Source organism: Anolis sagrei, chromosome 6 (genome assembly GCF_037176765.1).
Source record: "Anolis sagrei isolate rAnoSag1 chromosome 6, rAnoSag1.mat, whole genome shotgun sequence".
NCBI lineage: Eukaryota > Metazoa > Chordata > Lepidosauria > Squamata > Dactyloidae > Anolis > Anolis sagrei.
In genome coordinates this window covers 6,132,210-6,144,432 of record NC_090026.1, presented here as the reverse complement: position 1 = coordinate 6,144,432, position 12,223 = coordinate 6,132,210, and the positions used below count along the sequence as shown (strand labels likewise).

General features: G+C 47.3%; 1 protein-coding gene across 9 annotated transcripts in view; it reads right to left on the bottom strand.

Moving 5' to 3' along the window:
- The window catches only part of KDM6B (lysine demethylase 6B), a 195,530-nt gene that overhangs the window by 116,437 nt on the left and 66,870 nt on the right, over positions 1–12,223 (bottom strand). Inside the window, exon 1 of one of the 9 annotated variants that reach the window (XM_067469712.1) lies at positions 8,463–8,593. The exons of the other annotated variants lie outside the window; for them this stretch is intronic. The gene's annotated coding sequence lies outside the window, so the exon portion shown is untranslated. Of the gene's footprint in view, positions 1–8,462; positions 8,594–12,223 lie in introns of those variants that run through there. 9 annotated transcript variants of the gene reach the window in all.

Here is a 12,223-nt window from a genome sequence, read left to right as displayed (position 1 = left end):
TTCCTGCTTCTTGGCAGAATGGGGTTGGACTGGATGGCCCATGAGGTCTCTTCTAATGTTTGTGGACTGCAACTCCCAGAAACTCGCTGAGGGTTGAAGAAAGCTGGGAGCTGCTGTCCACCAACATCTGGAGAACGGCACGATCCTCTTCTTCTCTCTGCTCCAGGCTTGTTGAGGACTTTCTTTCCCTTTGTGCCTCGGCCTCAGTTCATTGGTAAGATGGACTGCAGAACAAGGATGCACAGAGAGACAAATGCCCCTTAAGGGAGATGACAGTCACAATTGTGGGGCAGGGGGGTGGAGAGCGTTGGCAGAAGTGGTGCGGAGAGGGTGGCGTCTCTATCTTGGAGGAAAGATAAAGGTCCCACTATCTGGAGACAATGAACACAGAAAGGATCCGGACAAGGGGTCCCTTCAGAGCCGCCCACGGAGTCTGGGGAGATTCCTTCCGTGGATGGGAGGGGGGCCCAAGCAGCTGCAGCAAAGGCCGGCATCGCTTTCCCATCCAATGTGGGGTGGAATGGGGATGGGCATGCTTGCGGAGGAAGGGGCAACCCCATTTCTAATGCTTCCTCCTTCCCAAACACATTCCACTGTGCAATGAGGTGAAGGGGGGTCCCTTTTGGAGACTACGGTGCCCAGAATTCCTATGGCCTGGCATCTGGGAAGGGGATTCTGGGAGCGAGTCGACGACTCTGCAAGTATTGTCGAAGGCTTTCATGGCCGGAATCACTGGGTTGTTGTAGGTTTTTCAGGGCTATATGGCCATGTTCTGGAGGCAATTTTTCTCCTGACGTTTCGCCTGCATCTATGGCAAGCATCCATAGATGCTTGCCATAGATGCAGGCGAAACGTCAGGAGAAAAATTGCCTCCAGAACATGGCCATATAGCCCGGAAAAATCTACAACAACCCAACTCTGCAAGTGTCCCATACTACTCCTACAGTCTTTCCCCATCTCTCATGCCTCTGCCATTTTCCCCATATTATTGTTGTCATTATTATTATTAGCTACACAACAAGATGAGTCCATGGCAAATCACTGTGTTGGCTTTTCTATGGGATCACACATCAGACCCTTTCCAAATGTCTAGGACTGTGTGATGTATCGATCAATAATGCATGCAGATCCAAGTAGGGTGTCCTTTTGCAGCTGACAGATGGTAATTTTGTCAGTGCCGATTGTTTTTAAGTGTAGGCCAAGGTCTTTAAGCACTGCACCTAGTGTGCCAATCACCACTGGGACCATCTTTACTGGCTTGTGCCAAGAGTATTATTATTATCACAGTGGCACAATTGTGTTGGCTTAACTGCTAACCTGAAGGTTGGCGGTTCGAATCCACAGAGATTGGGTGAGCTCCCATCCGTTAGCTCCAGGTACTCATGCAGGGACATGAGAGAAGCCTCCCACAGGATGGTAAAAGCATCCAGGTGTCCCCTAGGCAAAGTCCCGGCAGACACCCAATTCAGGGCAACGTCCTTGCAGGCAGCCAATTCAGGACAACATCCCTGCAGACAGTCAGTTCAGGGCAACGTCCCTGCAGACAGCCATTTAAGGACAATGTCCTTGCAGGCAGCCAATTCAGGGCAACGTCCCTGCAGAGAGTCAGTTCAGCACAATTTCCCTGCAGACAGCCATTTCAGGGCAACATCCTTGCAGACAGTCAATTCTGGGCAACATCCCTACAGACAGTCAATTCAGGGCAACATCCCTGCAGATAGTCAGTTCAGCGCAATTTTCCTGCAGAGAGCCATTTCAGGGCAACATCCTTGAAGACATCAAATTCAGGGGAACATCCTTGCAGACAGCCAATTAAGGACAACGTCCCTGCAGACAGCCAATCCAGGGCAACGTCCCTGCAGACAGCCAGTTCAGGGTAACATCCCTGCACATAGCCAATTCAGGGCAACGTCCCTGCAGACAGCCAGTTCAGGGTAACATCCCTGCACACAGCTAATTCAGGGCAACGTCCCTGCAGACAGCCAATCCAGGGCAACATCTCTGCACACAGCCAATTCAGGGCAACGTCCCTGCAGACAGCCAGTTCAGGGTAACATCCCTGCAGACAACCAATTCAGGGCAACGTCCCTGTACACAGCCAATTCAGGGCAACGTCCCTGCAGACATCCAGTTCAAGGTAACATCCCTCCAGACAGCCAGTTCAGGGCAAAGTCCCTGCAGACAGCCAGTTCAGGGCAACGTCCCTGCAGACAGCCAATTCAGGTCAACATCCCTGCAGACAGCCAATTCTCTCACACCAGAAGCAACTTGCAGTTTCTCAAGTCGCTTCTGACACTATTAATATACATACATACAGACAGACAGAAAGACAGACAGACAGACAGACAGACAGACAGACAGATAGATAGATAGATAGATAGATAGATAGATAGATAGATGTTGAAGCTCCCAGGGAGCAAAGAGCCTGTCCTGTTATATTCTGGCAAAGCATCGAGGAAATTAATAACACTATGTACAAATAAGAATAACGAAGAAGACAGCGGGGTTTCTAATTCTACTTGGCATTTAGACCTTGCACACGCAGCTTCAAGCCTGCCTTGAAACATAAGAAGGAACACACGGAAAACTTTTCTAATACACCAAAGGCAGGAGATTCCTTGAGTCCGAAACCAACCATTTCCAGGTGTAACTTTCCATTTGGATAGCTCAGAAATGACACCGGGTTCCTTTTGCTTTCCAATTATGGTCCTAGCTCAGGCTTAAGCGGCTGAGGGGGAAAAGGAAGGGGCCTGAGGCTGTTAGGAATGGTGGGAATTGGAGTCCAAAACATCTGGAGGGCCGAAGTTGGCCCATGCCTGTCCCAGCTGCTCCTGATCCACATACTACACAGCCAGCTGCTTTGCAACCCACCTTTTACTCCTACTTTATGCTCTCTCTTGCTGCAAAATTCCTTCCTGCAGTGGTCATTGGAAGTCAGCGTGATGACCAAAACTGCAGGAACCAAATCGGAGACGGTGATTCCCAACTAAATTCCCTCTAACACCGTTATCTGAAGCGTGCATATGCCTGTTCTTAAGAACTGGGTGCCTGCCATCTCCTTGAACCTAAAACACAGAGAGATTACCTTTTCCCCATATGGAAAACCTCCCAAATCCTCTCACAAACCAGAAGAGTCCTAAGACGGCCTCGCCTGTCCCATCTACCCAACAGACGCTCACTCCATGTGGAAAGCCAAATGGCTTTTGTAATTTCTGGTACAAGTTGTATTTTCACAGTGTCTCCGACTGATAAAGAACAGTGGAGCATGTGGAGGGGAGGAGAGGGACATAGGGAAGGGAGAGAAGGAAAAAGCAAAGCAATGGGGGATTGGAGCTCGCTAGGGAAACCCATTGAGATGTATGCCACATGCGTTCCAGCTGGTGTCCTTTCGTGATGATGCAAGGAAGAGCAATGTGCCGCCTTTGATGATGTAAGTTCCCTAGGGTGGTGTAGGTGGCTCGGACCTGACGCAAGGAGACCTTACTAATATCTCAACCCTCTCTCCATAACAACAACAAAAAGTGGAGCAGGAGCAACATCACCACACTTGGTTCTTGTGGTTTTTTTCGGGCTGTATGGCCATGTTTTAGAGGCATTTTCTCCTGACGTTTCGCCTGCATCTATGGCAGACATCCTCAGAGGTAGTCTATGGCATCTATGGCAAGCATCCTCACTACCTCTGAGGATGCTTGCCATAGATGCAGGCGAAACGTCAGGAGAAAATGCCTCTAGAACATGGCCATACAGCTCGAAAAAACCCACAAGAACCTAGTGATTCCAGCCATGAAAGCCTTTGACAATACATCACCATACTTATTCCTTGTACTTCAAGATACGTTTTTGAGAACATTACTGCGGAGGGTTTCACGGTCCTGTAGATCCCACAAGTAACTTTTCCAAAGCTCGATCTAATCAAGGTTTAGAAGGCACGATCATGAAGTTGGCAGATGGGACCAAATGGGGAAGGAGAGCCAAGACGCCAGAAGACAGGAGCAGAATTCAAAGAGATCTTCACAGATTAGAGAGATGATGGGCCAAAACTCACAAAATAAAGTTCAACAGGAACAAATGCAGGAGACTGGTATACTGTAGGTTTTTTCGGGCTATATCGGTCTTTCTCAACCTTGGGGTCAGGACACATTCCAGCTTAAGAGTCAACATCTCCCTTCAATTGCAATGCCCAGAATTGGATACTGTGTGATTCCAGGTAAAGTGGTCTGACCAAGGCAGAATAGAGCATGGGAGCATGACTTCCCTGGATCTAGACACTAAACTCCTATTTATGCAGGCCAAAATCTCACTGGCTTTTTTTGCTGCTGCATGACATTGTTGGCTCATGTTTAACTTGTTGTCCATGAGGACTCCAAGAAAAAATGAAATGCAAAGCTACAGAATGGGGGACAATGCCTGGCTTGAGAGAAAACAGATCTTGGAGTCCTTGTGGACAACAAACATGAGCCAATAATAGGGCAACTCAAAGGATCAAGCGTCCGGAGAACAAGCCCTATGAGGAGCGGTTTAAAGCGCTGGGCATGTTTAGCCTGCAGAAGAGAAGGCTGAGAGGAGTCATGATGAGGGCCATGGATCAATATGTGAGGGGAAGGCATAGAGAGGAGGGCGCAAGCTTGTTTTCTGCTGCCCTGGAGACTAGGACGCAATGGAGCAATGGCTTCAAACTACAGGAAAGAAAGGAAATTCCACCTGAACATTCGGAAGAACTTCCTGACTGTGAGAGCCGTTCAGCAGTGGAACTCTCTGCCCTCGAATGTGGTAGAGGTTCCTTCTTTGAGGGCTTTTAAGCAGAGGCTGGATGGCCATCTGTCAGGGGTGCTTTGAATGTATTTTCCTGCTTCTTGGCAGAATGGGGTTGAACTGGATGGACCATGAAGTCTCTTCCAACTCTAGGATTCTAATGTTAGTGGACTGCAACTTTCTATGATTCTAATCAAGTGCTAATTGACCCACATAAGGGACAGAGCCAGAAAATAGCCCAGAGGGAGTAGGGTAAGGGGAATGCCTCCATTTGCCCACACGCATGCAGGCTTCCCTCGGGCACAACAATAAAACAGTTCGACCTTGTGGCGACTGTTCCCCCATGAAAGGCTAGTTTTTCCTGTTCTTGTACCTTTTCCCTGCTTGAAACACCATCTCTGGGGGCAGTGTTCCTCTTTGTACTCTGCAGCAGGAACAGAATCAGTAGGAGAGCTCTACATGGGCTTTCTTCCTCCCCTCTCTCCTAAGCCAGACCCACATTTTCAGTCACTGCTGCTACCTCTGGCCTGGAATTCCTCCAATTCAGCCCTCCAAAACAGACACCTCCCATCCCTGTATCTCCTTTGTCAAAAACATCCTCACCATCAAGAGATGGATGGGTTAGAACATGAGCATGCTGCGAAGCCTATATTTTGCTAACCTCACACTGGGTTTGCACAATTGCACATATGCAGAAGTCCTGAATCTTATCTTTCTCTGGTTTGGCATAATGTCACATTAAAATACAAACATTTTATATATGTGGTGTGTGTATGTGTGCGCGCGTGTGTGTATACACATAAACACATATTGTTTGTATTTAATGTGACATTATGCCAAACTAGGGGAAGATGAGATTCAGGACGTGTGTGTGTGTGTTTGTCTATAGGTAAAGATTTCCCCTGACATTAAATCCAGTCGTGTCCGACTCTGGGACTCTGGTGCTCATCTCATTTTCTAAGAGCCGGCATTGTCCGTAGACACCTCCATGGTCATGTGGCCAGCATGACTGCATGGAGCGCCGTTACGTTACCTATTGATCTACTCACATTTGCATGTTTTCGAACTGCTAGGTTGGCAGAAGCTGGGGCTAACAACAGGAGCTCAACTGTCCCGCGGATTCAAACTGCTGACCTTCTGGTCAGCAAGCTCTGCGCAGCATCACTGTGGCCCATATCTATAGTAAAGGTAAAAGTTTTCCCCTGACATTAAGTCCAGTCATGTCTGACTCTGGGACTCTGGTGCTCATCTCAATTTCAAAGCCAAAGAGCTGGCGTTGTCCATAGACACTTCCATGGTCATGTGGCCAGCATGACTGCACGGAGCACCATTACGTTACCTATTGATCTACTCACATTTGCATGTTTTCGAACTGCTAGGTTGGCAGAAGCTGGGGCTAACAACAGGAGCTCACCCTGTCCTGCGGATTCAAACTGCTGACCTTCTGGTCAGCAAGCTCTGTGCAGCATCACTGTGGCCCATATATATAGTAAAGGCAAAGGTTTTCCCCTGACATTAAGTCCAGTCGTGTCTGACTCTGGGGGTTGGTGGTCATCTCCATTTCTAAGCCAAAGAGCTGGCGTTGTCCGTAGACGCCCCTAAGGTCATGTGGCCAGCATGACTGCATGGAGCGCCATTACTTTCCTGCTATTGATCTACTCATATTTGCATGTTTTCAAACTGCTAGGTTGGCAGAAGCTGGGGATGACAGGAGGAGCTCATTAAGTCCAGTTGTGTCTGACTCTGGGGGGTTGGTGGTCATCTCCATTTCTAAGCCAAAGAGCTGGCATTGTCCGTAGACGCCTCTAAGGTCATGTGGCCAGCATGACTGCATGGAGCACCATTACTTTCCTGCTGGAGAGGTACCTATTGATCTACTCACATTTGCATGTTTTCAAACTGCTAGGTTGGCAGAAGCTGGGGATGACAGGAGGAGCTCACACCACTCCCCGGATTTGAACTTGCGACCTTTTGGTCAACAAGTTCAGCAGCTCAGTGCTTTAACCCGCTGCACCATGTGGTGCAGTGGGTTAAAGCTGCACACACACACATACACACACAGTAGTCTCGCTTATCCAACCTTCGCTCATCCTACGTTCTGTATTATCCAACATAGTCTGCCGCCTGCATCTACAGCTGTTTCAATACATTGCGATGTCATGGTGCTAAATTCGTAAATACAGTAATTACTACATAACGTTACTGTGTATTGAACTGCTATTTCTGTCGATTTGCTGTCAAACATGACATTTTGGTGCTTAATTTTAGAATCATAACATAATTTGACCTTTAATAGGCTTTTCCTTAATCCTTATTATCCAAAATTTTCACTTATCCAACGTTCTGCCGGCCCGTTTATGTTGGATAAGCGAGTCTCTATTGTATGTGTGTATGTGTGTGTACACACACACATATATCTGTATCTGAATTCCCACACAATAGTGATTTACTATGAAGCCCAATGGAATGACGGGATTCCTACCCATAAGCCGTCACATACTATCTGGTATATAGAGTATGCACAACTTGTGGAAAGAAAGACAGAGGATCCATACAGGACATGTATGGTAATTTGATCCCAATTTTAAAGTCATTGCTGCATCTTACAAAACCCTGGGATTTGGATTTTGGGAGGTTCTCACACTTGCCTACTAAGTACACCAACAAAGCGACATATCTTAGGATTAAAGTGGTGTTGTTGTAGGGTTTTTCGGGATATATGGCCATGGTCTAGAGGCATTCTCTCCTGACGTTTCGCCTGCATCTATGGCAAGCATCCTCAGAGGTAGTGACTAGTCACTACCTCTGAGGATGCTTGCCATAGATGCAGGCGAAACGTCAGGAGAGAATGCCTCTAGACCATGGCCATATAGCCCAAAAAAAATCCTACAACAACCCAGTGATTCCGGCCATGAAAGCCTTCGACAATACAGTTAAAGTGGTATTATTATTATAATTATTATAATTATTATAATTATTATTATTATCCATATTTATATACTGCCTTTCTCAGCCCGAAGGCAACTCAGGGCGGTTTACAAATGGCACATCAAGGTGTTGTAACTCTATAGTGGAAGCACGGATGGGCAAACTGTGACCCTCTTGGGGTTTTGGACTTCAACTCCCATCGGCTGTTGGGAATTATGGAAGTTGAAGCCCAGAACGATGGGAGGGTTGAAGTTTGCTCATGCCTGCGGTAATGCCGATGTAGTCACGGAATCGTTTTCCGTTTCGCTCTAGCTTTCACAATATCACACAATTTTTTGCAGGGAGAATTACTCCCAGTCCATCTTAAATGTGTGATAATGAATCACGCATTATACATTTCGATGCCGAGGAGGGGGAAACCCCACCGCTCATTAGTCACACGCAATACTACAACGCAGGTGGAAGTACAACACGGAAATCCGCACAGGTTCGCTCTCAACACTATTTCCACATCTTTTCCTACAAGGAGGTGCTTTTTTTTCCCCAGCTGAGAAATGCAAATATATGGGAAGCAAAATTACATATTGTCCACAGGCAAACTTGGGCCCTCCAGGTGTTTTGGACTTCAACTCCCACAATTCCTAACAGCCGGTAGGCTGTTAGGAATTGTGGGAGTTGAAGTCCAAAACACCTGGAGGGCCCAAGCTTGCCAATACCTGTCTTACACCATCCCCTTTGCATTAACCCCCACAATTCAAACCCTTCCCCTTCCAAAACACAACCTGCAAGTATCTTCATTCTGCAAAGCTATCTAGGAGTAGGCCAATGCAAACGAATCCAGGAGTGCTGGCTCCCATCGGCCACCGCTGCTTTGAGCCAACCCACTCGGAAACCATGTGATACGGGTTTCAGGAAGGCAGCGCTGGGGGTGGGGGAGAGGATATCCCCATTCATACCCAGGGACCATCTTTTATGACCCCGCATGACACCCCCCACCCACCCATTCCCCCCCACGAAGCTAGCACATTGTCAACATTTGCAGAACAGGAGTGAACACCCAAGGAAGGTAAACAAATCTGTGCACACACGGTCAGCAACACAATCACGGCTCGGTGCAATTAGCAGAGACTAATCCTTTACGTAAGGGCTTCAAGTTGACTAACATAAGACAAAACAATACCTTGCTCAGGCCTGGGCAAACTTGGGCACCCACAACCTGAGTATGCAGATGATCCCTTGATTGACTCAAGTGTCCAGATCCAAGAGGTCAAAGGCATTGGCCAACTTGGGGTCCTCCCTCCAGGTGTTTTGGACTCCAATTCCCACAATTGTGGGAGTTGGAAGTCCAAAACCTCTGGTGTTTTGGACCCTCAACTTGGGTATGCAGATGATCCCTTGGTTGACTTAAGTGTCCAGATCCAAGAGGTCAAAGGCATTGGCCAACTTGTGGTCCTTCCTCCAGGTGTTTTGGACACCCTCAAGGTGGGTATGCAGATGATCCCTTGGTTGACTCAAGTGTCCAGATCCAAGAGGTCAAAGGCATGGGCCAACTTGGGGTCCTCCCTCCAGGTATTTCGGACACCCACAACGTGGGTATGCAGATGATCCCTTGGTTGACTTAAGTGTCCAGATCCAAGAGGTCAAAGGCATGGGCCAACTTGGGGTCCTCCCTCCAGGTATTTCGGACACCCACAACGTGGGTATGCAGATGATCCCTTGGTTGACTTAAGTGTCCAGATCCAAGAGGTCAAAGGCATGGGCCAACTTGGGGTCCTCCCTCCAGGTGTTTTGGACACCCGCAACATGGGTATCCAGATGATCCCTTGGTTGACTTAAGTGTCCAGATCCAAGAGGTCAAAGGCATTGGCCAACTTGGGGTCCTCCCTCCAGGTGTTTTGGACTCCAACTCCCACAATTGTGGGAGTTGGAAGTCCAAAACCCCTGGTGTTTTGGACACCCTCAACGTGGGTATGCAGATGATCCCTCGATTGACTCAAGTGTCCAGATACAAGAGGTCAAAGGCATTGGCCAACTTGGGGTCCTCCCTCCAGGTGTTTTGGACTCCAACTCCCACGATTCCTAAAATCATGGGAGTTGGAAGTCCAAAACACCTGGAGGGAGGACCCCAAGTTGGCCCATGCCAGACCTAGCCTTTAAAATTCCCCAAAACAGATGGTAAGCAAGTCAGGTATACAACAAATGCATAAATAAGCAAGCAATTGGATTGGAAAGGACGGTGGAGGTGGAATTGCAGCACCCTTGAGACTGATTTATGGTTACCACTCCAAAAAATCAATATTAAAGGTGCTTCTAGATTCCTTTACCACACCTTTTCGCACCAAAAAACAAAATACATGCTTTAACAAAAACAACAATATCCAAACAGAAAAGCTCCTTGCTTTGTCTCACCTGCAACCCGGCCAAGGCGAATCTCCTTTTTTCTCTGCTGAAAGAGGCTGCCTTGCCTGACCCGTTTATCATCCGGTTGGTTAATGCCACCCTCGTGAGAGCACACCTAGCCCGTCTCACCTGGGCACTCTTAAAGGGCCAGGCACACACTACAGTACAGAGTAAAACATCTGAGGATGCTTGCCATAGATGCAGGCAAAACGTCAGGAGAGAATGCCTCTAGACCATGGCCATATAGCCCGAAAAAACCTACAACAACCCATCTGACAAGACTTTCCTTGTAGGAAAAGACAATGGCAGCAACTCTCCTTAGAACTCTCCTTTCTAAGAGCCATTGCTGTCCAAGACTTCTAAGACCTACAGAGATATTTGCAGGAGTATCACTGGAGAAATTATACTGATTAGCAGGTATTGCACCACCTGACATCCGCCAGGAAGTAGCAGCCAATAATGAAAGGACCAAGGTATTGATATCTCCGGCCACCCTCTATTTGGATATCAGTACGCCAACTCCTTAAATCAAGAAATAATTTTCTAAGATCTACAGAGATACTCGCAGGAGTATCACTGGAGAAATTATACTGTTTAGTAGGTATTGAATCCCTGGACATCCGCAGCCAATAATGAAAGGACCAAGGCACTGACATCTCCGGCCCACCCTCTATTCGGATATCAGCACGCCAACACCTTAAATCAAGAAATAGTTTTCTAAGATCTACAGAGATACTTGTAGGAACACCTCAGCAAGCGAGAGTCCAAAAGTGGCAGGCAAAAACCAGGAACCTCAATCTATGGCTGATACCAAATGAGAGACTCCCTCCTAGGCACACAGAAGACTGGGTGACTTGGAGGGCACTGAACAGACTGCGCTCTGGCACTACAAGATGGAAGTAGCAGCCAATAATGAAAGGACCAAGGAATTGACATCTCCGGCCCACCCTCTATTTGGATATCAGCGCGCCAACACCTTAAATCAAAAAACAGTTTTCTAAGATCTACAGAGATCTTAGATCTCTTAGATCTTTCTAAGATCTACAGAGACCTCAGCAAGCGAGAGTCCAAAAGTGGCAGGCAAAAACCAGGAACCTCAATCCATGGCTGATACCAAATGAGAGACTCCCTCCTGGGCACACAGAAGACTGGGTGACTTGGAAGGCGCTGAACAGATTGTTCTCTGGCACCACGAGATGCAGAGCCAACAAAAAGGAAGTAGCAGCCAATAATGAAAGGACCAAGGAATTGACATCTCCAGCCCACCCCCTGTTCAGATATCAGCACGCTAACACCTTAATTCAAGCAATAGTTTTCTAAGATCTACAGAGATACTTGTAGGAACACCTCAGCAAGCGAGAGTCCAAAAGTGGCAGGCTCAAATCCGGAACCACAATCCATAGCTGATACCAAATGGGAGACTCCCTCCTGGGCACACAGAAGACTGGGTGACTTGGAATGCACTGAACAGACTGTGCTCTGGCACCACGAGATGCAGAGCCAACCTCAAGAAATGGGGCCACAAATTGAGTCCACGACATGTGAGTGCAGAGAAGAGCAAACCACAGACCACCTACTACAATGCAACCTGAGCCCTGCCACATGCACAATGGAGGACCTTCTTATAGCAACACCAGATCTACTGGTCAAAGGATATTTAATATTATGCCAAGTTTCTAAACTTTTGTGTTTTTTAAATACATTACAACCGTACCCTTGGTTTGCTCCTGATAAGATAAATAAATAGCAATTCTCCTTACCTCATCAGCAACTTCTGGAAAGCTGGTTGCCATCTCTCCCTTCCACCATTGTTTCTTTTTCTCTATATATACATTACATATACATATCAGACATATACATATCCAGGTGTTTTGGACCAACTCACACAATTCCTGCTGCTAGGAATTGTGGGAGTTGAAGTCCAAAACACCTGGAGAGCCTAAGTTGGCCCATGCCTGTACACACATTTATACATATATAAACACACACATATACACACACATATATATATATACACATAAACGTACACAATCATCCAAAATCATCTTGACACTGACTACCCCCCCCCCCCCACACACACACACACAGCGAGTTGGGTTGCGATCATTCACCAATGCACAAAAGACAATCTGCTTATGCTCAG